At 45.6% G+C, this 27549-nt stretch overlaps 1 protein-coding gene across 1 annotated transcript in view; it reads left to right on the top strand.

The window, feature by feature from the left end:
* Positions 1-12419: 12419 nt before the first annotated feature.
* dve (SATB1_N and homeodomain domain-containing protein dve) overlaps positions 12420-27549 on the top strand; it is a 587509-nt gene continuing 572379 nt past the window's right edge. Inside the window, exon 1 of the mRNA XM_053777528.2 lies at positions 12420-12662. The gene's annotated coding sequence lies outside the window, so the exon portion shown is untranslated. The remainder of the gene's footprint in view (positions 12663-27549) is intronic.

Below are 27549 nucleotides of genomic sequence, written 5' to 3' on the forward strand. Positions count from 1 at the left end.
AATAATAATAATAATAATAATAATAATAATAATAATAATAATAATAATAATAATAATAATAATAATTATTATTATTATTATTATTATTATTATTATTATTATTATTATTATTATTATTATTATTATTATTATTATTATTATTATTATCACCTCGATCATCTTTCTCTTCTTTATTCTCTCTTCCTTTCCATCACTCATTTTCCTCCTCTTCCACCTCCTATCTTCCCTTCCCGAGTAGGCAAACGTGTCTAGCCCCCCTCCCCTCCCTAGTAACTAAGCTCGTCTTCTCCCCCTCCCCTCCCCGAGTCACTAAACTAGTCTTCTCCCCCTCCCCTAGTCACTAAGCATGTCTTCTCCCCCTTCCCTAGTCACTAAGCTTGTCTTCTCCCCCTTCCCTAGCCACTAAGCTTGTCTTTTCCCCTCCCCTGGTCACTAAGCTTGTCTTGTCCCTCCCCTAGTCACTAAGCTTGTCTTCTCCCCCTCCCCCCTCCCTTTCTTCAATCGCTAAGCGTGTCTTCTCGTCCCTCTTAAAATTGTCCTTCGAGGTGTATATGTGTAGAGGGAGGGGGGCATGCAGGGCGGGGGGCGGGGAGGGGGGTTGGGGAGGGGGAAGAAGAATCTAGTCGGCTTAATACATTGACACGACGAGTAATTAAAAAAAATCCATCGCACCTGTGGTCGGCAAAAGGAGTGTAAGCTTGTGTGTTTTTTTTATTATCCTCTCCCTCCTGGTTCTTCCTTCCACCTCCTCCTCCTCCTCCTCCTCCCTTCTTCTTCCTCCTCTCCTCTCCTCTACCCTTCCTCCCTGTCTTCTCCCTCCTCACCTACAACACAAACACCAGTTTTGATGTTTGCTAGGATTTTTATTTTTTAATCGTGGGAGAAAGAGAATGAGAGAGAGAGAGAGAGAGAGAGAGAGAGAGAGAGAGAGAGAGAGAGAGAGAGAGAGAGAGAGAGAGAGAGAGAGAGAGAGAGAGAGAGAGAGAGAGAGAGAGAGAGAATCTTTCAAATGAACTGATGTGTGTAACAGATCTTAGCTTGTAAATAAAGTTAGGAACCTTAGCCTAACCTTGTAAAACCCCTTGTAAAGGAGAGAGAGAGAGAGAGATTGATAGACAGAGATAGAAAGAGATAGATAGAGATAGATAGATAGATAGATAGATAGATAGATAGATAGATAGATAGAAAGAGAGAGAGAGAGAGAGAGAGAGAGAGAGAGAGAGAGAGAGAGAGAGAGAGAGAGAGAGAGAGAGAGAGAGAGAGAGAGACAGAGAGACAGAGAGAGAGAGAGAATATAATCCCGATCCCACCCAGAGGCGTGTACATTTTTCTCCTGCTCCTACACGTTTACGGACGGCCGAGCAAAAACGATACCGCCGGAGCTTTGCCTAAATTAAGAGAAGACCAGCGAACTCTAAACTCCCTTTTGGGGCGGCCGTCTGCCTTGAAAAAGCATTACCAAGACTCAGGGAATCCTTCAAGGGATGGTGGGGGAGGGGGGATGTACGGGAGGAGGGGATTCGCGGGAGGGGGAAGAAGGAGGGATGACAGGGGGAGGGATGGGTTGGTAGGAGAGGGAGGGAGGGAGGGGGAGAAATCGTGGGAGGGGAAGGAGGGAGGGTTGATGGGGGAACTAAGTATATAAGGAAGTAGGTAAGTAAGTAGGTAGGTAGGTAGGTAAGTACGTAAGTAGGTAAGTAAGTAGGTAATTACGTAAGTAGGTAAAAAGATAAGTAAGTAGGTAAGTAGATGAATAAGTAGGTAAATAAATAGGTTTATTTAGGCACAGGTACACACAAGTATAATTATCATACACAGTGTAAATTAACTAAGATAACCTCCCCCCCCCCCCAAAAAAAAGTCAGTAAATTATTTCCATTGAGTTCTAGGATATAACGGTAGGTTGGAGGGGGGGGGGGAGGTGTCCTGGAAGGAGAGAGGAAGGGGGAAGCAGGAGGGGGTAAGGGGAAACGGTGGGGGAGAGGGAGGGGGGAAGGGGAAGGGGGTAATACTGAACCCGCCTCCGCTCTTCTCTTAACTAACCAAAGGGATATTTTCTACCAAATGATTTAATTAAAAATTTTCGAGACACGTTTAATCACATTAGGCATCGACAGAAGATGCATTAAATGTAATAGTCTTTAATAGGATGGCTGGGCGCCCTGCCTGAGATGCTGGCGGTGGAGGATGGTGGGGTGGTGGAGGATGGTGGGGTGGTGGAGGATGGTGGGGTGGTGGAGGATGGTGGGGTGGTGGAGGATGGTGGGGTGGTGGAGGATGGTGGGGTGGTGGAGGATGGTGGGGTGATGGAGGAGGGTGGGGTGGTGGAGGATGTTGTGGAGGTGGAGGATGGTGGGGTGATGGAGGAGTTGGTGGGGTGATGGAGGAGTTGGTGGGTTGATGGAGGAGTTGGTGGGGTGATGGAGGAGTTGGTGGGGTGATGGAGGAGTTGGTGGGGTGATGGAGGAGTTGGTGGGGTGATGGACGATGGTGGGGTGGTGGAGGATGGTGGGGTGGTGGAGGATGGTGGAGGAGGTGGGGGTGGTGGAGGATGGTGGGGTGGTGGAGGATGGTGGGGTGGTGGAGGATGGTGGGGTGGTGGAGGATGGTGGGATGGAGGATGGTGGGGTGTTGGAGGATGGTGGGGTGATGGAGGATGGTGGAGGGGTGGTGAAGGATGGTGGGGTGGGAGGATGGTGGGGTGGTGGAGGATGGTGGGGTGGTGGAGGATGGTGGGGTGATGGAGGATGGTGGGGTGGTGGAGGATGGTGGGGTGATGGAGGATGGTGGGGTGGTGAAGGATGGTGGGGTGGTGCAGGATGGTGGGGTGGTGGAGGATGGTGGGGTGATGGAGGATGGTGGGGTGGTGGAGGATGGTGGGGTGGTGGAGGAGGTGGGGTGGTGGAGGATGGTGGGGTGGTGGAGGATGGTGGGGTGTTGGTGGTTGGTGGGGTGGTGCTGGTTGGTGGGGTGGTGGAGGATGGTGGGGTGATGGAGGATGGTGGGGTGGTGGAGGATGGTGGGGAGTGGAGGATGGTGGGGTGGTGGAGGAGGTGGGGTGGTGGAGGATGGTGGGGTGGTGGAGGATGGTGGGGTGATGGAGGATGGTGGGGTGGTGGATGGTGGGGTGATGGAGGATGGTGGGGTGGTGAAGGATGGTGGGGTGGTGGAGGATGGTGGGGTGGTGGAGGATGGTGGAATGATGGAGGATGGTGGGGTGGTGGAGGATGGTGGGGTGGTGGAGGATGGTGGGGTGGTGGAGGATGGGGGGGTGGGGGTGGAGGTGGAGTGGTGGAGAAGGTGGAGTGGTGGAGGAGGTGGAGTGGTGGAGTAGGTGGAGTGGTGGAGGAGGTGGAGTGGTGGAGAAGGTGGAGTGGTGGAGGAGGTGGAGTGGTGGAGAAGGTGGAGTGGTGGAGAAGGTGGAGTGGTGGAGGAGGTGGAGTGGTGGAGAAGGTGGAGTGGTGGAGGAGGTGGAGTGGTGGAGGAGGTGGAGTGGTGGAGGAGGTGGAGTGGTGGAGGAGGTGGAGTGGTGGAGGAGGCGGAGTGGTGGAGAAGGTGGAGTGCTGGAGAAGGTGGAGTGGTGGAGGAGGTGGATTGGAGGAGGAGGTGGAGTGGTGGAGAAGGTGGAGTGGTGGAGGAGGTGGAGTGGTGGAGGAGGTGGAGTGGTGGAGAAGGTGGAGTGGTGGAGGAGGTGGAGTGGTGGAGTAGGTGGAGTGGTGGAGGAGGTGGAGTGGTGGAGGAGGTGGAGTGGTGGAGGAGGTGGAGTGGTGGAGGAGGTGGAATGGTGGAGGATGGTGGGGTGGTGTAGGATGGTGGGGTGGTGGAGGATGGTGGGGTGGTGGAGGATGGTGGGGTGGTGGAGGATGGTGGGGTGGTGGAGGATGGTGGGGTGATGGAGGATGGTGGGGTGGTGGATGATGGTGGGGTAGTGGAGGATGGTGGGGTGGTGGAGGATGGTGGGGTGGTGGAGGAGGTGGGGTGGTGGAGGATGGTGGGGTGGTGGAGGATGGTGGGGTGGTGGAGGATGGTGGGGTGGTGGAGGAGGTGGGGTGGTGGAGGATGGTGGGGTGGTGGAGGATGGTGGGGTGGTGGAGGGTGGAGGTGGGGTGGTGGAGGATGGTGGGGTGGTGGAGGAGGTGGGGGTGGTGGAGGATGGTGGGGTGGTGGAGGATGGTGGGGTGGTGGAGGATGGTGGGGTGGTGGAGGATGGTGGGGTGGTGGAGGATGGTGGGGTGGTGGTGGGGTGGTGGAGGATGGTGGGGTGGTGGAGGATGGTGGGGTGGTGGAGGATGGTGGGGTGGTGGAGGATGGTGGGGTGGAGGATGGTGGAGGGATGGTGGGGGTGGTGGATGATGGTGGGGTAGTGGAGGATGGTGGGGTAGTGGAGGATGGTGGGGTGGTGGAGGATAGTGGGATGGTGGAGGATGGTGGGGCGGTGGAGGATGGAGGGTTGGTGGAGGATGGTGGGGAGGAGGATGGTGGGAAGGATGTTGGAGGATCGTGGGGAGAACGTTGGTGGAGGATGGTGGGGAGGATGTTGGTGGAGGATGGTGGGGTAGTGGAGGATGGTGGGTGGTGGAGGATGGTGGGTTGGTGGAGGATGGTGGGGTAGTGGAGGATGGTGGGGTGGTGGTGGATGGTGGGGTGGTGGAGGATGGTGGGTTGGTGGGGGATGGTGGCGTGGTGGAGGATGGTGGGGTGGTGGAGGATGGTGGGTTGGTAGAGGATGGTGGGGTAGTGGAGGATGGTGGGGTGGTGGAGGATGGTGGGGTGGTGGAGGATGGAGGGGTGGTGGAGGATGGTGGGGCGGTGGAGGATGGTGGGGTAGTGGAGGATGGTGGGGTGGTGGAGGATGGTGGGGTGGTGGAGGATGGTGGGGTGGTGGAGGATGGTGGGGTGGTGGAAGATGGTCGGGTGGTGGAGGACGGTGGGTTGGTGGAGGATGGTGGGGTAGTGGAGGATGGTGGAGGATAGTGGGGTGGTGGAGGATGTTGGGGTGGTGTTGATGATGGTGGGGTGGTGTTGAGGATGTTGGGGTGGTGGACGATGGTGGGGTGGTGGACGATGGTGGGGTGGTGGAGGATGGTGGGTTCGTGGACGATGGTGGGGTGGTGGAGGATGGTGGGTTGGTGGAGGACGGTGGGGTGGTGGAGGATGTTGGGGTGGTGGAGGATGGTGGGTTCGTGGACGATGGTGGGGTGGTGGAGGAGGGTGGGGTGGTGGACGATGGTGGGGTGGTGGACGATGGTGGGGTGGTGGAGCATGGTGGGGTGGTGGAGGATGGAGGGGTTGTGGAGGATGGTGGGGTGGTGGAGGATGGTGGGGGTGGTGGAGGATGGTGGGTTGGTGGAGGATGGTGGGGTGGTGGAGGATGGTGGGTTGGTGGAGGATGGTGGGGTGGTGGAGGATGGTGGAGTGGTGGAGGATGGTGGGGTGGTGGAGGATGGTGAGTTGGTGGACGATGGTGGGGTGGTGGACGATGGTGGGGTGGTGGAGGATAGTGAGTTGGCGGACGATGGTGGGGTGGAAGACGATGGTGGGGTGGTGGAGGACGGTGGGGTGGTGGAGGTTGGTGGGGTGGTGGACGATGGTGGGGTGGTGTAGGATGGTGGGTTGGTGGACGATGGTGGGGTGGTGGAGGATGATGGGGTGGTGGAGGATGGTGGGGTAGTAGAGGATGGTGGGTTGGTGGACGATGGTGGGGTGGTGGACGATGGTGGGGTGGTGGAGGATGGTGGGGTCGTGGAGGATGGTGGGTTGGTGGAGGATGGTGGGGTGGTGGACGATGGTGGGGTGGTGGACGATGGTGGGGTGGTGGAGGATGGTGGGGCGGTGGAGGATGGTGGGGTGGTGGAGGATGGTGGGGTGGTGGAGGATGGTGGGGTGGTGGAGGATGGTGGGTTGGTGGAGGATGGTGGGGTAGTGGAGGATGGTGGGGTGGTGGAGGATGGTGGGGTGGTGGAGGATGGTGGGGTGGTGGAGGATGGTGGGGTGGTGGAGGATGGTGGGTTGGTGGAGGATAGTGGGTTAGTGGAGGATGGTGGAGGATGGTGGGGTGGTGGAGGATGGTGGGGTGGTGGAGTATGTTGGGGTGGTGGTGGATGGTGGGGTGGTGGACGATGGTGGGGTGGTGCAGGATGGTGGGGTGGTGGACGATGGTGGAGTGGTGGAGGATGGTGGGTTAGTGGACGATGGTGGGGTGGTGGAGGATGGTGGGTGGGTGGAGGATGGTGGGGTGGTGGAGGATGGTGGGGTGGTGGAGGATGGTGGTTGGTGGACGATGGTGGGGTGGTAGTGGATGGTGGGGTGGTGGACGATGGTGGGGTGGTGGACGATGGTGGGGTGGTGGTGCATGGTGGGGTGGTGGAGGATGGTGGGTTGGTGGACGATGGTGGGGTGGTGGAGGATGGTGGGATGGTGGAGGATGGTGGTGTGGTGGAGGATGGTGGGTTGGTGGAGGATGGTGGGGTGGTGGACGATCGTGGGGTGGTGGAGGATAGTGGGTTGGAGGACGATAGTGGGGTGGAGGACGATGGTGGGGTGGTGGAGGATGGTAGGGTGGTGGAGGATGGTGGGGTGGTGGACGATGGTGGGGTGGTGGAGGATGGTGGGTTGGTGGACGATGGTGGGGTGGTGGAGGATGGTGGGGTGGTGGAGGATGGTGGGGTGGTGGAGGATGGTGGGTTGGTGGACGATGGTGGGGCGGTGGAGGATGTTGGGGTGGTGGAGGATGGTGGGGTGGTGGAGGATGGTGGGTTGGTGGACGATGGTGGGGTGGTGGAGGATGGTGGGGTGGTGGAGGATGGTGGGTTGGTGGAGGATGGTGGGGTGGTGGACGATGGTGGGGTGGTGGAGGATGGTGGTGTGGTGGAGGATGGTGGGTTGGTGGACGATGGTGGGGTGGTGGACGATGGTAGGGTGGTGGAGGATAGTGGGTTGGCGGACGATAGTGGGGTGGAGGACGATGGTGGGGTGGTGGAGGATGGTCGGGTGGTGGAGGATGGTGGGGTGGTGGACGATGGTGGGGTGGTGGAGGATGGTGGGTTGGTGGACGATGGTGGGGCGGTGGACGATGGTGGGGTGGTGGAGGATGGTGGGGTGGTGGAGGATGGTGGGGTGGTGGAGCATGGTGGGTTGGTGGACGATGGTGGGGTGGTGGACGATGGTGGGGTGGTGGAGGATGGTGGGGTGGTGGAGGATGGTGCGGTGGTGGAGGATTGTGGGGTGGTGGAGGATTGTGGGTTGGTGGACGATGGTGGGGTGGTGGAGGATGGTGGGGTTGTGGAGGAGGGTGGGGTGGTGGAGGATGTTGGGTTGGTGGACGATGGTGGGGTGGTGGACGATGGTGGGGTGGTGGGGGATGGTGGGGTGGTTGAGGATGGTGGGGTGGTGGAGGATGGTGGGGTGTGGAGGATGGTGGGTTGGTGGAGGATGGTGGGGTGGTTGAGGATGTTGGGGAGGTGTTGCGGATGTTTGGGTGGTGTTCAGGGTGTTGGGGTAGTGTTGAGAATGTTGAGGTGGTGTCGAGGATGTTGGGATGGTGTTGAGGATGTTGGGGTGGTATTGAGGATGGTGGGGTAGTGGAGGACGGTGGGGTGATGGAGGATGGTGGGGTGGTGGAGGATGCTGGGGCGGTGGAGGATGGTGGGGTGGTGGACGATGGTGGGGTTGTGGACGATGGTGGGGTGGTGGAGGATGGTGGGTTGGTGGAGGATGGTGGGGTAGTGGAGGATGGTGGGGTGGTGGAGGATGGTGGGGTGGTGGACGATGGTGGAGTGGTGGAGGATGGTGGGTTAGTGGACGATGGTGGGGTGGTGGACGATGGTGGGGTGGTGGAGGATGGTGGGGTAGTGGAGGATGGTGGGGTGGTGGAGGATAGTGGGGTTGTGGAGGATGGTGGGGCGGTGGAGGATGGTGGGTTGGTGGAGGATGGTGGGGAGTGGAGGATGGTGGGGTGGTTTAGGATGGTGGGGTGGTGGAGGATGGTGGGGTGGTGGAGGATGGTGGGGTAGTGGTGGTTGAGTTTGAAGAAAATAACTCATTGCCTTTTCTAGATGTTTTAATTATTAAGGGTAATAATGAATTCAAATTTAAAATTTACAGAAAACCTACAAATAACTGTTCCTATGTCCACTATTATTCCTCGCATCAAGATAGAGTCAAACTGTCTGTTTTTTCATCAATGTTTTTGAGAGCTTTACGAATTTGTAGTCCTGAGTTCATAGATGAGGAAATATCCAAAATTTATGAAATAGGTAATGATTTAAAATACCCAAGAAATGTAATTGATAAATCTTTTAAAGTTGCTAGGAACACTTTTTATAATCCAAAAAAGGGCAACCAGCCTTATTCAACTAAAAATATGTTGGTTCTCCCTTACCATGAAAACTTGGTTGATATGCCTTCTCTTCTTAAGACTTTTAATATTAAAGTTGTATTCAAAAATCTTGATACAGTAAAAAAAACTTTTGATTAAGAATTCCCCCCAAAATGCTGATGGATGTGTCTTTACGATTCCTTGTAAAATTTGCGATAAAGTTTATTACGGTCAAACTGGTAAAAATCTCGAACTAAGATTAAAACAACATAAATATAGCACTAGAACTGGACAAGATTCCAATGCTCTATTTATTCATGTAAGAGATTTTAACCATCCAATTGATTTTCAAAAAGTTGAGAAAGTAGTATCAAGCAAGTCCATGGTCGACAGGAATATAATTGAATCTTGTTTCATAAAAAGCAGTTTTGACAATAATATGAATATTTCCTTTGGTTTATATAAATTAGATCCATTTATAATTAATAGAATTTGGGAAGAATTTAATAATACACTGGACAAATAAATAGCTTGAGGGTGAGTTTTGCAAAGGACCTATCCAAGTTGGCTCGCCGCGCGTCACGTGTTTAACCGTTGTGGGATCTGATAGTGAGGTGCTGGCCGACCCCTTATATAGCTTCCTTGGATGCTTCACTTTCATAGTTCCTTGATAATGTGAGTAGTCACGAAAGCGCTTGGAATTTCTCTATTCTTTCAGAGTGGTTGTTTTGCATATATATATATATATATATATATATATATATATATATATATATATATGATATGAAAAGCTGTAAGCCTTCTCCCTGAAAGCTGGCTGCCTTGGATCAAACGTGTAGCGCATGCTACACGCCAAGGTATTGTCCAGTGTGGGTAGATTGGTAAAGCACTGCGTACCTTGTCCTAAGGTTCGTAGGTTCGAGTCTCCTTCAGCCAGAGATCAGTGTTTGTGTATATTTCGCATGCTCTCGCGAATTCCTTGCATTGTTCAAATCTCTAGTAAGGCTGATGCATGCAGGGGATGAGATGAAAAGCTGTAAGCCTTCTCCCTGAAAGCTGGCTGCCTTGGATCAAACGTGTAGCGCATGCTACACGCCAAGGTATTGTCCAGTGTGGGTAGATTGGTAAAGCACTGCGTACCTTGTCCTAAAGTTCGTAGGTTCGAGTCTCCTTCAGCCAGAGATCAGTGTTTGTGTATATTTCGCATGCTCTCGCGAATTCCTTGCATTGTTCAAATCTCTAGTAAGGCTGATGCATGCAGGGGATGAGATGAAAAGCTGTAAGCCTTCTCCCTGAAAGCTGGCTGCCTTGGATCAAACGTGTAGCGCATGCTACACGCCAAGGTATTGTCCAGTGTGGGTAGATTGGTAAAGCACTGCTTACCTTGTCCTAAGGTTCGTAGGTTCGAGTCTCCTTCAGCCAGAGATCAGTGTTTGTGTATATTTCGCATGCTCTCGCGAATTCCTTGCATTGTTCAAATCTCTAGTAAGGCTGATGCATGCAGGGGATGAGATGAAAAGCTGTAAGCCTTCTTCCTGAAAGCTGGCTGCCTTGGATCAAACGTGTAGCGCATGCTACACGCCAAGGTATTGTCCAGTGTGGGTAGATTGGTAAAGCACTGCGTACCTTGTCCTAAGGTTCGTAGGTTCGAGTCTCCTTCAGCCAGAGATCAGTGTTTGTGTATATTTCGCATGTTCTCGCGAACTCCTTGTATATATATATATATATATATATATATATATATATATATATATATATATATATATATATATATATATATATATATATATATGTCGTGCCGAATAGGCAGAACTTGCCATCTTGGCTTAAATAGCAACGCTCATCTTGCCATATAGGACAAGTGAAAATTTGTGTATGCAATAATTTCGCCAAAATTATTCTGAACCTAACGAAAAAAATATATTTCACTGTGTTTGTTTAGTATTAAATTATTGTAAAGAAATCGAAAATATGTATAGTTGGGTTAGGGTAAAATAAATTGTTCTTGTTATAATAAGGTTAGGTAAGTTTTCTAAGATTCTTTTGGTGCAAAATTATAAATTTTTACATCAACCTTAATGAAAAAAATATATCTTTAAATGTATAAGAGAAAATTTCAGAAAGGACTTAATTTTAAACGAGTTCTTGCTAATAGACCAGTTTTACATATTCGGCACAACATATATATATTTATATATTATATATATATATATATATATATATATATATATATATATATATATATATATATATATATATATATATATATATATATATATATATATATATATATATATATATAGGGTGGTACCACCTCTATAAGTTTACTGGGACCCTCGTCCTCAGAGAAGACAATAAACGTACCTCAGGGAAAACTCAAGGTTCTCCCCGGAGCTGTTTGAATATTTTCTTCTCCTACCACCCCCTGTATTTTATATTCTATGGCAAAATTTATTGATAGACAGAATACATTTACAGAAAACACAAATATGAATACAATGATACAATATGTTAAAGATTATGGATTTCCTCCAGCTCCTCCGAAACCGGACGCGAGCTAAGTATGCAGCAAGCATTTCCCCTCTGGATGGCCACGCTGAGGCGCTGGAACATGAAAGTGGCTGCCCTTGGGTCCCTGGTGGTGTCGATGAGTCTGGAACCCAATTCTTTAAGGAAACGTGTGGCATTTTTTCCCCATGATCCCAAGGTCTCTGATCCCACTTGGACAAATTGATACTGTTGGCTTATGTCCCTGTACTTGCTGATCTTGTACTCCTCCCTGTGGTCAGCAGCTCCTCCCTGTCGCCCAACACTGTGATGGATGTAGGTGTCAGCCAGTGTGGACACACAGGTATAGTCCCATGCTAAGAGCTTGCCATTCTTCAAAGAATAGATGGTGATCCCGTCGGGGCAGTTTACTGGGTTGTGGGTATTGTTGGCTGCTAGTGATCGGGGCTCCCTCTCAGCTGGGCATCCAGCTGTAGCAAGGGTTCTCTTTATGATGTCGTCGATCTCAGTGTGTCTTGCATGCCAATCCTTGGTTTTGGAACAGTTAAGACCATGTAGACCATATTGGTCGGCTTGCGCATCGCTGCAAATACACGTATATTCCGTGTGAATTGGGGCAGCAAGGCGCAGAGCCACCTTCAAGGACCAAAACAATGCCACTATTACATCTGTGAGGAAACTGATAGGATGGATAATGAGAACATTGGAAACAAGAGATGCCAAGCCAATGATGATCCTTTTTAAATCACTTTTTCCTTCTAGGCTGGAATACTGCTGTTCATTAACATCTCCATTCAAGGCAGGTGAATTTTTTTTCCAGATCTGGAGAATGTACAGAGAACCTTTACTGCACATATAAATTCCACCAAACACCTTAACTACTTCGAAAATCCTAAAGGGACTGTATGTTGCAGGCGATGCAACATACGCCTAATGAAAAGTAGGGGCACTATTAGTACACTAAGAGAAAACACAGTAAGTGTCAGGGGCCCAAGACTGTTCAACAGCCCTCACCAGCCTTCACCAGTCTTCAAGAGGAAGCTGGACAGATACCTAAAGTTTGTGCCGGATCAACCGGGCTGTGGTTCGTACGTTGGACTACGTGCGGCCAGCAGTAACACCCTAGTTAATCAGGCCCTGATCCACCGGGAGGCTTGGTCATGGACCGGGCCGCGGGGGCGTTGATCCCCGGAATACTTTCCTGGGTCAATATCACTGCTAGACTAAGATTTGCCTTCAAGTATTTTTTTTCAGCTGAGCTACTATGGATTTTTTTAAAGTAATCATAAAAGATTTTTTTTTTACAGTTTCATAAAGGATGGAATAATTATGGAATATACATTACAACAATGCAATTTAAAGTAGCAAGCATTATTATTGTAATATAATGGTAGTTGCTTTAGCCCAGCAACTGCTGAATTCAAAACGTTTGTTACTGCCGGAAAATTCGTCAATATAAACAAGTTCTTGGTGGATAGGAGAAAAATAGACACGATAAAATTTTTGACACGATAGTGGTATAAGTTTGGAGTAGCACTGTGTAACATGTGTAATATATACTGTGTATTTAAATATACACGAAGGCACGTGAGGGGGAGCCGCCATTACTGCTGGAAGATTTCAACGTTGCGGTTGTGTTGTGTACTAGAAGTGAGTTTTACTATGGTACCCAGATACTATTATTGACGTAGTCGCAGTGACATTATTCCTAAGACACTAGAGAACAACACAGAGTATTGGGAGGGACGGGAAGTGCAAGTGAGAGGAGCTACTGACATGAGAAGTGGCGCCGACTGATCACTTCTCCCTCACCTCGAGGAACCAACGTGATTTACAGGTAAGTTCAGGAGCAACTGTGCATGTAGCCATTCCTGCTTCTTTTATTCTCTCTTGGGATGTTTCTTGACGCTGGTGAGAGGTTCTTGATCCAAGGAATTGTACCCGACATCTTCCTTGCAACGGACATGAAGTCAGTCGATTTATTATGCAGAACTAATGTACTTTCCTTGATTTATTATACAAAACTGATGTATTTACCTTGATTATACAGAACTAATGTATTTACCTTGATTTATTATACAAAACTGAGGTATTAACCTTGATTTATTATACAAATCTGATGTATTTACCTTGATTATACAGAATTAATGTATTTACCTTGATTATACAGAACTAATGTATTTACCTTGATTTATTATACGGAACTAATGTATTTACCTTTATTTTTTATACAACTAATGTATTTACCTTGATTTATACAGAACTAATGTATATAATTATTATACAAAATTAATTTATTTACCTTGATTTATTATACAAAGCTGAGGTATTAACTTTGATTTATTATACAAAACTGATGCATTTACCTTGACTTGTCAGAGATCTTCGTTTAATTTATTAATTTATTCACTTTACATGATTTCATAGGGTAAAAACTAAGGTGGCCGCAGTGGTTTAGTAAGATCATGATCCCATATGGGAAGGGGAATTTGATCATTGAATAAAGGCAGCGAAAAGTTCTAAATAACCAAACCAGCACACGAAAATCACTCCCCATGAAAGCAAAAGACTCGACAGGAGATGCAACATTCCCCTATTGGAAAGCAGGGGCGCCACAAGTACACTGAGAGACAACACAATAAGTGTCCGGGGCCCAAGACAGTTCAGTTGCCTCCCGGCATACATAAGGGGGATTACCAATAGATCCCTCGCTGTCTTCAAGAAGGCAATGGACAGGCACCTAAAGTCAGTACCTGACCAACCGGGCTGTGGTTCGTACGTCAGTTTGCGTGCGGCCAGCAGCAACAGCCTGGTTGATCAGACCCTGATCCACCATGAGGCCTGGTCTTAGACTGGGCCGCGGGGGGCATTGACCCCCGAAACCCCTCTCCAGGTAAATCAACGCTATTATTCAACAACTTATACATAACACTTTTTTTTTTTGCACAGTGTTAAGTGTGTGAAGAGGAACGATCTCGTACTAGAACACTCAGGAAATCCATCATTTTAGACATACGTTCAAACGAACACTGCCAGATATATCACACTGCTGTTAATGACACGCTGCCAAAAATCTTTGAGGCTGCGTCCACATTTGACATCAATTTTGATAATTTCATTGGGTTAGGACAACTAAATTTGTGTAATGGTTCAGTTCACTTAGTGAGGTTTAAGTCCTGTCGACTGCATGAGAAAGCAAATTCGGTGTGAGCCAACGTAAAGCATATTTTAATTTCTAAAATAGGCTAATGTTAAACCCGGGTAAAACAGTTTAAATATGCCTATGGAAATTTTGAGTACACCAATTTAATTTTTTACGCTAAAACTTGCATAACAGCCTAATCTAGCATTGCTAAGTATATTGACTTGTTAATGTACTTAGGCAAAACGTGGATGGGATAAAGCCACTGTGTGGCGAAACGTTGACTTGATAAAACACCTATGGGCGAAACGCATTTGATTAAGCGTGTGGACGAAACGTTGACTTGATTGAGCCTCTGTGTAGACGAAATGTTTATCTAATAAAGGCTTACCCTGGGAGAAAATCTTTTCACTAACATTTGAATCTGGCTGGGTGTTACATACGCATACCTCCTCTCGTTTGTTTTTGGCTCCTTGATTATCGTTGCATTTTCAGTACTAACAGGCTACGATGCGTTATGTGAGAATTGTTGATTTTAGTCCTCCAGTCATCTTTGTGCCCCCTAATTCTGAAAGTCTCGCCTGTGTAGACATTGTTCTTATTTTATCAAAACTGAATACATCTTCAGTGTGCTGCTACCCTGCTCCGTAAGATAGTTACACAGTGAGAGCAAAAGTTAGCTGTTTCCATTAAATGTTCCATCCAACAGGAATGGTCACATACATAAGAACATAAGAACATAAGAACGAAGGAACACTGCAGAAGGCCTACTGGCCCATGCGAGGCAGGTCCAAGTCTCCTACCGGCTTAAGCCAATGCACCCAACCTAGTCAGGTCAGGTCACATTGACTTAAGGGAGGAACACGGCAACCGACCTGGTAGCACAAGCTATCAGGTCTAACTCACACCCACCCACATCCACTCATGTATTTATCCAACCTATTTTTAAAGCTACACAACGTTCTGGCCTCTATAACGGTACTTGGGAGTTTGTTCCACTCATCCACAACTCTATTACCAAACCAGTACTTTCCTATATCCTTCCTGAATCTGAATTTTTCCAACTTAAAACCATTGCTGCGAGTCCTGTCTAGGCTAGATATTTTCAGCACACTATTTACATCCCCTTTATTTATTCCTGTCTTCCATTTATATAGTGATGAAATCTGTCAGCCTGAGGTGGGAGACTTCAGTAGGCAAAGAGGATATTATCAGGTATTCCATTATTGGTTCATCAGCAACTGCAGCTTCAGAGGTTTCGTTCCAGACCTGGAGTTACTATTACATGGGACTTGCTGTCTCTCAGAGTAGCCTATCCCATACGCATGAGAAATAGACAGCAGCAGTCTTCCTGGGAAATTACGTGAACAAACACCTCTGGCACCACTTGTGTTTTTGTTTTACCCTACCTATCGGTATTTGTCGGCTTTTCATGTAGTATATTTTTGTGATGGACTGAGGAGTGTCAAGGGGTGGTTAAATAGGGTGATATATAGGATAGGAGGTCAAGGAATTTCTGTATTGAGAGCATTAAGTCTCGACGTGGGGGGTTGGGAGGAAAGTGTAATCAGAGCTGTGGGGTACATTATGGCAGATTATATATATATAGTGTGGGGATTGCGGGGGAAACAGGTCAGTGAGGTGAAGAGGAGGGTGTTAGCGGTAACGTTCTATGAAACGGTATGTAGAAATAAGGAAATTTATGGGAGGAGGTGGGTGAGGGATTTTTCAGAGGGATATAGGCAACTTACGTTACAGGTTTTATTAGACTTGTAATATACGAGGGAGGGGAGGGTACGATTGGAAAGTGTTGCTGGGGCAGGGAAGTCATGGGTGAAAACAGGGTCGCCTCCCTGGTAATGGATGACAACAAATGTTTGCGTGTGTGTTGGATGAGTGATGCGTGAGTGAATAATGTATGGACCACGGGTGCAAGCACCTGTCGAGCTGGCCAGGTTTTTTGTGTGTCATGGACTATACACTATTCATATAGTACTCATGTTCCTTCAAGGTAGTAGTGAATGATGGATAAGGTATTCAAGGGGGGGGGGGGTTTGCCTACATCACTGTGCAGAGTGAGGGTAGGGCAGTATATTGATTGGAAGTGATGGACAGTTGCTTGTCCAGTGTGTTGTAGTATTATGTGTAGATAATACGCATATTATTGTATGTAGAAAGATGGGACTACATGCATGATGGAGATGGACTTGTACTATGAGAATTACTCTCTAACGCCTGATCTGTTAAGGCTGATTGATCAACTGTGATCCATTCAAATTAGATTTATTATTATGTTGTTATCTATGTACATAGTCTTGAGTCATATTATTATGTTGTTACCTATGTACATAGCAGTCTTAAGTCATATTATTATGTTGTTATCTATGTACATAGTCTTGAGTCATATTATTATGTTGTTACCTATGTACATAGCAGTCTTAAGTCATATTATTATGTTGTTACCTATGTACATAGCAGTCTTAAGTCATATTATTATGTTGTTACCTATGTACATAGCAGTCTTAAGTCATATTATTATGTTGTTATCTATGTACATATCAGTCTTAAGTCATATGATGTGAGTTGTGTTTAGGTGCAGTTGTCACAAAATTTTGTTTTGTTTTATCTGTGTTAGGGAAGTATGTGGAATTTTTTGCTTGTAGCCGCTACATGGCTGGGGTTTATACTTTATACCTTTGCATTCTGTGATGTTTTTCATAATATTAAGTTTTTATTTATATACTGTGTTGAATGAATAGGGTTTACATGCTAAGATAATTGCACATAAGTTGCCTTTGGGTGTTGACATTCATTGTTGCAACCTTCTTAGAAAATTAAACTTTTGCGGGGTTTTCTTTCACCAAGTTGAGGTGTCATTGTGTTAAGTAAAGACATGTATCCCATTTAATTGTTATTAATATTTTTGTGTCCAAGATGTTACTGCATTATTCATGATAGTGTAATTCCTATGTATCCTTTAATGTTAAGTTAAGATGCAATCAGGTTGGGAATGGTTATATTTGGCGGGAGGGGGGGAGGGGGGGTGAAATTGTGTCAAAAGTTTCAGCCTTCACAGGTATATAACTCTGGTATAACTGGGTGTATATGGTGTGTGATATTAGGTTGTCAGAACACTTTTGTCTGTTGTACTCATTTTTGTAAGGGTGAATTGGGAATTTGTGATTTACCTCATTTGTGTACCTTAATTGGTAGTAGGTTGGTAGACAGCAACCACCCAGGGAGGTATTACCGTCCTGCCAAGTGAGTGTAAAACGAAAGCCTGTAATTGTTTTACATGATGGTAGGATTGCTGGTGTCTTTTGTCTGTCTCATAAATATGCAAGATTACAGGTACGTCTTGCTACTTCTACTTACACTTAGGTCACACTACACATACATGTACACGTTTATTTATACACACTCATCTGAGTTTTCTTTGATTTTATCTTAATAGTTCTTGGTCTTATTACTTTTCCTTTTATATCCATGGGGAAGTGGAATAAGAATCTTTCCTCCGTAAGCCATGCGTGTTGTAAAAGTCAACTAAAATGCCGGGAACAATGGGCTAGTAACCCCTTTTCCTGTAAAGATTACTAAAAAGAATAAGAAGAAGAAAACCGGTTATTTTCATATAGTCGGACTTGAGTCCTGGAAATGGGAAGTACAATGCCTGCACTTTAAAGGAGGGGTTTGGGATATTGGCAGTTTGGAGGGATATGTTGTGTATCTTTATACGTATATGCTTCTAAACTGTTGTATTCTGAGCACCTCTGCAAAAGCAGTGATAATGTGTGAGTGTGGTGAAAGTGTTGAATGATGATGAAAGTATTTTCTTTTTGGGGATTTTCTTTCTTTTTTGGATCACCCTGCCTCGGTGGGAGACGACCGACTTGTTGAAAAAAAAAAATATAATTTCCACCTTGTATTGTAATGTTTTAAATAAAATATAAAAAAAAAAAAACCTATCGGTATCATTTTCCCATTGACGCCAGGGGTATTGTGATTTTTGGTGCGTTATTGGTGGCCTGTGGCGGCGGTTGCTTTGCAAACATCGAAACTAGTATACCGTAAGACGAGACGTCTGCTGACGTTAATAAGTATTTCTTAGCCATGAAGTCAGCGAAATGGTGATTGCATGATCCGTACATAGCATTAAGAATAGATGTGATAGGGCTCACGCAGCCACGAATGAGGAAACTCAGCAGCGGTTAGTGGAGGTAAACACAAGCCTTTCCTCTCTTTCTTCTAACTTGTGATTATTATGTAAATCAACCGTATGTCAGGTGGTCGACCGTGTAGTTCAACTTATACAACATGACACATTATATGTGTCTCCCCACAAACCTGTCTACTGTCGTACATTATCACTGCTATTATTATTGTTTGTTATTATTTCATTGGAAGAAAAGCTGAATCAGTAGGGGTCATACGGCGCTGGGTAATAGGTGGCAGTCAAGATCGATTCAAGGAAAGGGAGAATAGGTTCACTTCCCTGGATCAAGAACCGTGCACAAGCCTCAGGTACACCTCCCTTGAAGGGTCAGTGTGTACTAAGCTCTTCCAGTGTCTACCTCGCCGAGGGAAGTGTACTCTTTTGCTGCGGTCAACTACAGCAACAACAGAGAACTGCAGACAAGTTTGCAGCAGCGTTAATGCAGCAACGTTAGAGCAGCAACACCTGGCTCGACACCTCCACTAAGATGAGTGAGACGTTAAGAGCAGCTTTGTTTCTCTACCTCCACTAGGGCTCACGGGAAATATTAAATGTAACATCTAACCCACAAATTGAAGATGAAAGTAGACGACGTTTCGTTCCGTCCTGGAGCGAAATATCGTCTATTTTTATCTCGAAGTTGTGGGTTAATTGTGATTTTTTTCCCAGCCACTCTATTGTGATTTATTCAATGAACAGAAAATCAGGAAAATAAATTTTGCTTTCCGGAGGGAAAAGGGGACAGTTTGCAGCCACTCTCGGGACTGATCTTGTTGATGGTCCAGGAAAAGGCTGCGATTAGGTGAGAGCCAGAGTGAGGTAGGAAGAAGAGAAAATAAACACTAGTCTCAAGCTGTGTGTGTGTGTGGGCAGGAGGCGAGGAGCTAGTCCCCGCCTAGAGAGAATATATTCATAAAACTGAGGGGAATCAGAGGGGCTTTACGCGGAGCATAGCCACCCAAAGCGGCGGCGGGTATCTCACTCGGGTCAGCGAAACACGGCCGAGGCAGCTTATTACAGCTTTAGCTGGGGACTCAGTGTGGCAAAGCAGCATCCGTCAGACGCTGCCCACCAAGTTAAGTCCTGTGTATGTAGCAGCGGTGGTGGAGGCTAGGCTCGGGGCTGCGCTAAGTCGCCTCTCCACACTTTCCTTGTGCTTGCTCTTGTTCCTACCAGAACTCACTCAACGAAATCACCACCACCACTACCACACCAGCCAACGTCACTGCTGCTCCTCCAGTACTACTACTGCACACTTCCGTATCTGTTATTAGACAGGAAAGTGAAATGAGGGTGAATTTCATATTTATTGACCTTATAAAAAGCCCTCGACACGATCATTTACAAACACGAAAGGCAGGCTCAACAGGAAAGGTAAAAGAATAGATATAAAATACCTAAAATATAGAAAACAGTCACGGTAGGATGAAGTATCAGAATGAGCGAACGAAACAATCGGGGTTCCACAGGTTTTACTTTTCGAATCCATACTGTTCGTGAGGTATGTGAAGCCTCTAGAGACGTGCATGTCAGTATTCAGTAATATTTGCACATGATCCAGAATTAAATAAGAATTCATTCCGATGAGGACTACCAAAAGCTGCAAGGTGACTTGGACCGTCTGCAGGAATGGCCGCTAATATGGCTGCCCAGATTCAACCCCAGCAAATGCAGAGTGATGAAAAAGGATGATGGGGAGGGGGAGGGTACATCCAGAAAATGAGCCACGGGGGGGGGGGGAGGAAAATGACTAGAACATTGGCAGAGTAAGATAACCAGAACATTAGGGAAGGGGTAAAATAAAATAAAAAAAAAAGTAGGAGTAAGGTAACAAGAAAATAACTAGGGGGTACGGTAACAAAATTAACGAAGGGGTAAAAAAAAAAAAAGCCTTACATTAGAAAGGAATAAATCGGATCATACAAAGAGAAGGATCTGTGTTTACAGTCTTCAAGGGGGAAGGGGTTGCCTTGATGCCGGTGAAGAGCTCTTGATTCAGGGAGTTGGAAATAATCTCGCTTCCGTGGATCAAACTTAATTACTTGTTATACTTTAGGAACTGAGGCACTTCTACACACAATAAAAAATCTATTAACATCCTGGGACAGGATGATACTAAAATCTTTGTCAGTACCGATACTCTAAGTTTTAGGTTGATATCGATACCATTACCCTCAGAATTATCCGATACCACCTGATACTGGTGCTTTAACACGCCTCTATTTAAATCGCACCCCATCAACAGCATTTGTAGCTCACTGGTAGCGTGTTTGGCTCACAATCGAAGGATCCTGGCGAATCCTGAGCAAAGTGAGACGAATGGACAGATCTCATTACATCTGCTGTCCCTGCTCACCTAGCAGTAAATAGCCACCTGGATGGTAGCCGACTATTGTGGGTCACATCCTGAGGAAGGTGGCCAAATGACCTCATTGGATATAAGCCATACTGCTTTTCCTAGCTTTGTTATCCTGAGTTAGAATTCCCTGGGATTAATACTGCAAAGAAAGTCGGCGGTGTATGTCAGGCTCGCATGTATGTAAGAGTGACATTCAGGGTTCTATACTAGGGAAGCATTCTTAGCATAGCATTCACCCATCTTAATACGGTAGTAGTAAACGCTATAACCAGTATGCAATAATTGCGAACAAGCTTTGAAAGATACAAAATAACCACAGGGGAAGTTGAAGGATAGCTCTAAACCTTTAGGGTTGCAATCAGCACATCACCAGGAGCTATCAATGTTACAGAAATTAGTAGGAAGTCCAGGTAGATTCGTTCAGAGGAACGGCTGTAGCTAGAGCCATTTCCCTCAACGAATCTGCCCGGACTTCCTACTCATTTCTGCAACACTGCAAGCTCCTGATGATATGTTGATTCCAACACGAAAGTCCTAGAGCTATCAATCAACTACCCCTGTAATTATTTTGCACTATAGCCAGTATGTTTAACCAGTTCTTGAATACGCGGTCCAAGCGTCGAGCCTCACGGCTGATAAATAAAATTGAAAACATACCAAGATTTGGTACAAGGGGAGGGTACCTGAAGTGAAACATCGAAGTTACGAAAAAAAAACTAAAAGAAATGAAACTCATGATACCAAAAATAGGAGAGAGGAGGCAGGATAACAACATACAGTTTGATATACATAAGTGTCTTTTTCCACATACAGTTTGATAACTAAATTACTTGCTAACAGGAAAGTAACATAGTAGATTAATGTAAATCGAACTCTCACCGGCGTGTAAATTCAGAGAATTACTTTACTGGCAACGCCAAAAATCCCTTAAATTATTCTCCCTGGAGTGCAGGCGAGAAATATATCTACATTTTATATCTGGGACACTCTTGAAGGACTGGCTGCAAATCTGCACACTAAAATTTCTCCTTAGGACAGCTGGATATACATTAGACCACAAAAATTTAATAAAGAGATAATTCGATAAGCATGAAAGGTTCAAGACATTTTAACATCCAGGAAACAAAAGGATAATTACCTATAGCACCGATTGGCAGGACAAACACTCTCCGCTAGTCAGCGCTGTGGTGGCCAGTCCACTCGCTGTCTGTCGAGTAAAATTGGCAAATACAAATGCAAATGTGATGTTGAATAGTGATTTTGTAGTATAGTGAAAAGAGCATCCCTTGTCATCTAGCACAGTTCACTAGAGTGGAAAGTCTTACTTTCAGTTACTCTTATCACTGGGTGTTTTGGAGCCGTGCCCGTCAGAGTTATACGTATCTAATTGTCTTGCTGCGTTTCACTGCGTGTCTCCAGTAACAGCCGTCTCACTGTCAGTATGGAGGCCTGATCTTGGACGTCACGAAAGTTAGACCTGAAGCTCGTGAACTTCGCAAACTCATCTACGTAATGACAGCGCCACCATTGGCTGTAATTGTATCTCCTTCGGTTTACACCATTGATAATATTACCCACATCACGGAGCCATCCCCCTGAATAAACTACAAAAGTATACCCACATTAACTATTAAAAAATCACATAAATCCAGGTGTGATTAAGATCAAATAACAACGTAGCCCTGCCCCCTAGCCACACCTGATGTAGATGGTGTAATTGCCAGCGTCCAGCAAGAGGATCATCTGAAGTGGAGACGCTGGAGATAATACGGTTTGTTTATGATAATTGCGTCCACCCCTAAAGTGATCTGAGTTGATTGACGACACTTAACGACTTACAGGTGATTAGAGCCCGTGTCATAATCCAGGGAGGTTAGTACGAGAGCGGATCCACTGTGGTACAAGCTCGGTAGTGGTGAGGGTGGTATTGGAGGTTATGGTTGTAGTAGTGGTGGTGAGGGTGGTAGTAAAGGTTATAGTTGTAGTAGTGGTGATGGTGGTAGGTAATAATAGTGGTAGATGTTATAGCAGCAAGCAGTGGGGGTGGAGGAGGGTGGTGGTTAAGTAAATTGGTTGTACATGTATGGTATACAGTACCGACAAGATGGAAGATTAGACACATGTACAACATCTGGGTATTTTTATTGTAGACGCTTCGCCATCTAGTGGCTTTAACAGTACAAATTCAAGGACATAATTAGAAGACAGCAGAACTATATACAAAAGATGCGGTAATCAGTCCCTCAACCAAGGCTGAGGGACTGAGTGACAGTGGAAGCAGATTCAATAAAGGGGTTCAAATATGGATGATAGGGTTATTTCACACCAGGAAGTTGAAATTGACAAGAGACATAGCTGATTTCGCAAGGTTAGGAAAGGTTTGTCAGGAAACTAACTTCTCAAACTCATTTACGTAATTATAAATAATAACAATAATATTGTTATTAATTTATTTTAATAGTAATATTATTTTATTATGATTGTATTAATGCTAGTTATTTGATTTGATTTTCTTAATAGTAATAATAATATTATCACTAAGACATATATATCAAAATAACTAGCATAAAATTGTGTAATAAAATAAATATTATTCTAAACAAAATAATAATTACTACTACTACTACTAATAATAAACATCTTACAAGGTCTTAAAGAGTCCAAAAGCCAGAGCTTTTAACAGCTGGGGTGGGCTAGTGTGCAGTCAGTGCTAAGTTTGGTAGCTCTAAGAGAAGAATATTAGCCGGAGTTGTAAGTGGCGCTAATTTCATTACTGACTGCTAAGTGACGTCCTCCCTCTCAGAGTGGCCATGGACGCCGCTCAAAGAAAGCAATCCCAGGGGAAAGAAAGCTCTGCAAAAATCGTGAGACGAATTAATGTTGTTTGATCTGATCCTGGTGGGCTACAAAGGTATTCAAGTCTTTTTCTTTATCTGTAACTATTTTGATCTTGTTGTAAGGTGTGTGTGTGTGTTCGCCTAGTTGTGGCTCCAGGGGTTGAGTCTCGGTTCCAGATCCCCGCCTCTCATCTGCTTACGAATGGTCACTAAGTTTCTTCGACCTTACAATATGTACTTTCTGGCGTCCCACTGGTTCATTTGCACCTTCAACATGTGTATCCCCTTGTTTCTGGTCTCCTTTTCCAACAGTTTGCCCCTCGTCTCCCCACAACGAAGGTTTCTTGACGCTGGTGAGGGGCTCTTGATCTAGGAAATTGGATCTGTGCTCCAGTTCTCTGAATTAAGCCTGAATGTCTTCCACATCCTCCCACAAGCACTGTATAATGCTACAGGTTTAGCACTTTCCCCTTGATTGTAATAATAATTGTCCCTCGTCTTCCCTACCAAGGCCTTTGAGTATCCTATATGTCGTAACCATGTTTCCCCAGTTTCTTCAAAGAGGTGGAGCGTATTAGTGGTGGTTCATGGTTCTTGATTCAGTTAATTGGAGCTACCCTTCGTTTCCTTGGATCAAACCTGATTTCCTTCCATTTCCCAGGCGCTTTTTGACCCCTCCGGACTTACTGCTTACTTCGTGAAAATAATTATACTAATTCCGTATTTCTTACAGAAGGATATATACAAAGAGAGGTGTCGTATGTTTGTCAGTGTATATACAATGAGAGTTGTATGTCTCAGCGTAAAAACATGGAGAGGTGTATGTCTCTCATTGAGAGTTCATAGTAATCCTTGTTTTAGTGATTTAGTTATCTTTGACTGGTGGTGAACACTCGATACGCAACCTCAGTGACTCTCGAGTAGTTGTTAGGCTTGAAACCCCAGTTAACCACCCAACTGGCTGTCGTCTCTTCCAGTGTTATCATTAACATGCTTCTTGGCCAAAGGTACTTAATTTTCATCAAAGAAAGACACAAAGCTCGGTCTAACGTCAATAAAATGTCTAAGTGTTGTTTATGTCTCTCTACCCCACACGGCTTTACATTTAGCATCCTAGTCAGATAAATGGACATTATGTTATCGTCAGATTTAATGTTCAAATCGAACCTAAAACCTGATTATTAAAAGCATTAGTATTAATGTTATCAGTGATATTAGTATCTTAATTAGGGATGCTTGACCTTTTTTTTTTCTTTTTGTTTATGGTCCCCTGTTGAGCTTCATTTGTCGTATTGACGGTCTTATAGCCGGTCATGGCCACCTTCTGAGCTTAGTTTTACTTGTGGCTCTCTTCAAATGTCCAGATTATTATTATAATCAGAACGAAGCGCTAAATCCACCAGGGTCATACAACCCTGCAGGATAGGATGTATGAACTTAGTTAAAATTTTGATCTAAAACAAATGTATAACGGAGTTAGAGGTTGTGAGGAGTGCTAAAGGAAGTACAAAGGTAGTGCAATAAATCAGTTGCTGTCAAAAAAGTCAAAGAGGAAGTCTATGTCAAAGGTGGGGCCGTCAGCGAGGAGGGAAGATCAGTGGTGTTAGAACGGTGAGGACATCTGAGGTAAATTCCTCGTGCTCGCTAATAGACAGGATAGTCTAATAGAATATGGAAAACTGGAATTGGAACCTGACAGTTCACCCAGTGGAACTGGGCGCCTCTCCATGAGATACCCTTGAGTAAGACGTGTGCCCGATGCGAAGATGGGTAAGCGTAGTTTCCCAGCCACAATGATAAGAAGGCTTTGTAGAATGTAATTTGTTATGAATCAACTCAGACCAACGATATTGCCAACGGCTGCGAATGTGGCTAAAGATTACAGCAGAATTGTCTGAGAATGGAATACCTCTATAGGAAACTGCGCTGACCGCGCAGCAAAGTCCGCCTGCTCGTTGCTCTCAACATCAACATGATCAAGGACCCAGCAGAAAACAATTTCTTTGTTTTTGCTAGAAATGCGGCGCAACCAAAGTTGTATACTAAGAACCAGGGGGTGAGGCGAATTAATTTTTTTTTTTTTTGATAGCTTGCAAAGCACTAAAGGAGTCTGAGACTACCACAAATGTTGCGGTAGGCCTGGATACAATACGTTTAATCGCATACAGTTCAACTAAAAATGCTAGCTGAGTCTAATAATGACCTCGCATAACACTGTCCGGGAACATTGCTACAAACCCGACACCGTCAGAGGATTTAGAATCATCAGCGTAAACCGCAACGGCATGAGAATGAGACCGAAAGTGGTTAAGAAAAAGGGAGCGAGAAGTAACTAGGTATTTGGGCTTTCGCGCACGGCAGTGGGGAAGAACAGACTCGAATTGTCAGAACCTCTCATGGGGGAAGAGAGAAGTTAGGTGCTAGCTAAACATACAAAGGAGGCAACCGAAGAGAAGACAAGAACGAGTGAAGACGAAGAGAATCATATGTCCAGAGCTTCTTATACCTCTATAACCCCATTTTATATTTCCTCCTGATCTTAGTTTACCGCTGTGGCCCCCTCATACATCCCCCCGTCTGAGCTGTGTTCACCTCTGTGGCTCTCCTCATATTTCCTCCTGATCTTAGTTTACCTTTGTGTTCTCGCCATGTCTCCCTTCTGAGCTGTGTTTACCTATGTGGCTCACCTCATATCCTCCCTAAGCTAGGAGAAATGGTCCTTTACTATTAGACCTGCTTCTTTTCTTCTATGCGATTCCCTAGATGCACTGCTTCGTAGTGCTGGCACCCAGGAGAGCCATACGGCTCAGTTGAGACTCACTGATTTGAATCATTAGCGCATCAAAGTTATTTTCCCAAACCTGTGTGGGCTGTACCAGGGTATATGAAAAATATGTATGTATTACTTGTTGAGATTAATTAAAGGTAGACTAATTGCAGGTAAGTTGTGGACTTACAGGAAAATTGTGGATTTAGAGTGGGAAAAATGGATATTTGCTGGACAAGTGTGGATTTACGGGTAAATTGGGGATTTTTCCAGAAAAAAATGTGGATTTATAGGTAAGTTGTGAATTTACTGGAAAATATGGATTTATTGGACAAATATGGTTACAGATATAATGTGGATTTACAAGTAAATTTTGCCTTGACAATTAAATTTTGAATTTACAGTTAACTGGTGGTTTTACAGGTAAATTGTAACTTGGCTGGTAAATTGAGCATTTTCAAATAACCTGTGGTTTTACAGGAATTTTTGGATTAATGTTTTAATTCTGTAAACAATATATTGTATCTCAAGTCAGAGATACAATGTATTGTATCTCAGTCTCTTTTTGTTTCATATGTAAACATATTGTGTTTACGTCGGCTTAAATATTAATCTTTAGTTAGACACAGATATTATTATTATTATTATTATTATTATTATTATTATTATTATTTTTATTTTTATTATTATTATTATTATTATTATTATTATTATTATTATTATTATTTTTATTATTATTATTTTTATAAACAGATTTTTACATTTTTTGGGGAGATCAATGTTTGATGTTCTCTTGATGTGAATGATACAGTTTATTATTATTATTATTGTTATTATTATTATTATTATTATTATAAGCTTGCTGCTTCTCTTATATCAGCCATAGTTCATATGGCGTCCTTTCCCTCTGATGACGTCCTTCTTTCCCTCTGATGGCGTCCTTCTTTCCCTCTGATGGCGGCTTTCTTTCCCTCTGATGGTGTCCTTTCCCTCTGATGGCGTCCTTCTTTCCCTCTGATGGCGTCCTTCTTTCCCTCTGATGGCGTCCTTCTTCCCCTCTGATGGCGTCCTTCTTTCCCTCTGATGGCGTCCTTCTTCCCCTCTGATGGCGTCCTTCTTCCCCTCTGATGGCGTCCTTCTATCCCACTGATGGCGTCCTTCCCCTCTGATGGCGTTCTTTTTTCCCTCTGATGGCGTCCTTTCCCTCTGGTGGCGTCCTTCTTCCCCTCTCATAGCGTTCTTCTTCCCATCTCATGGCGTTCTTCCCCTCTCATGGCGTTCTTCTTTCCCTCTCATGGCGTTCTTCCCATCTCATGGCGTTCTTCCCCTCTCATGGCGTTATTCTTTCCCTCTGATGGCGTCCTTCTTCCCCTCTTATGGCGTTCTTCTTCCCCTCTCATGGCGTT

This window comes from Cherax quadricarinatus, chromosome 18, assembly GCF_038502225.1.
Source record: "Cherax quadricarinatus isolate ZL_2023a chromosome 18, ASM3850222v1, whole genome shotgun sequence".
Taxonomy (NCBI): domain Eukaryota; kingdom Metazoa; phylum Arthropoda; class Malacostraca; order Decapoda; family Parastacidae; genus Cherax; species Cherax quadricarinatus.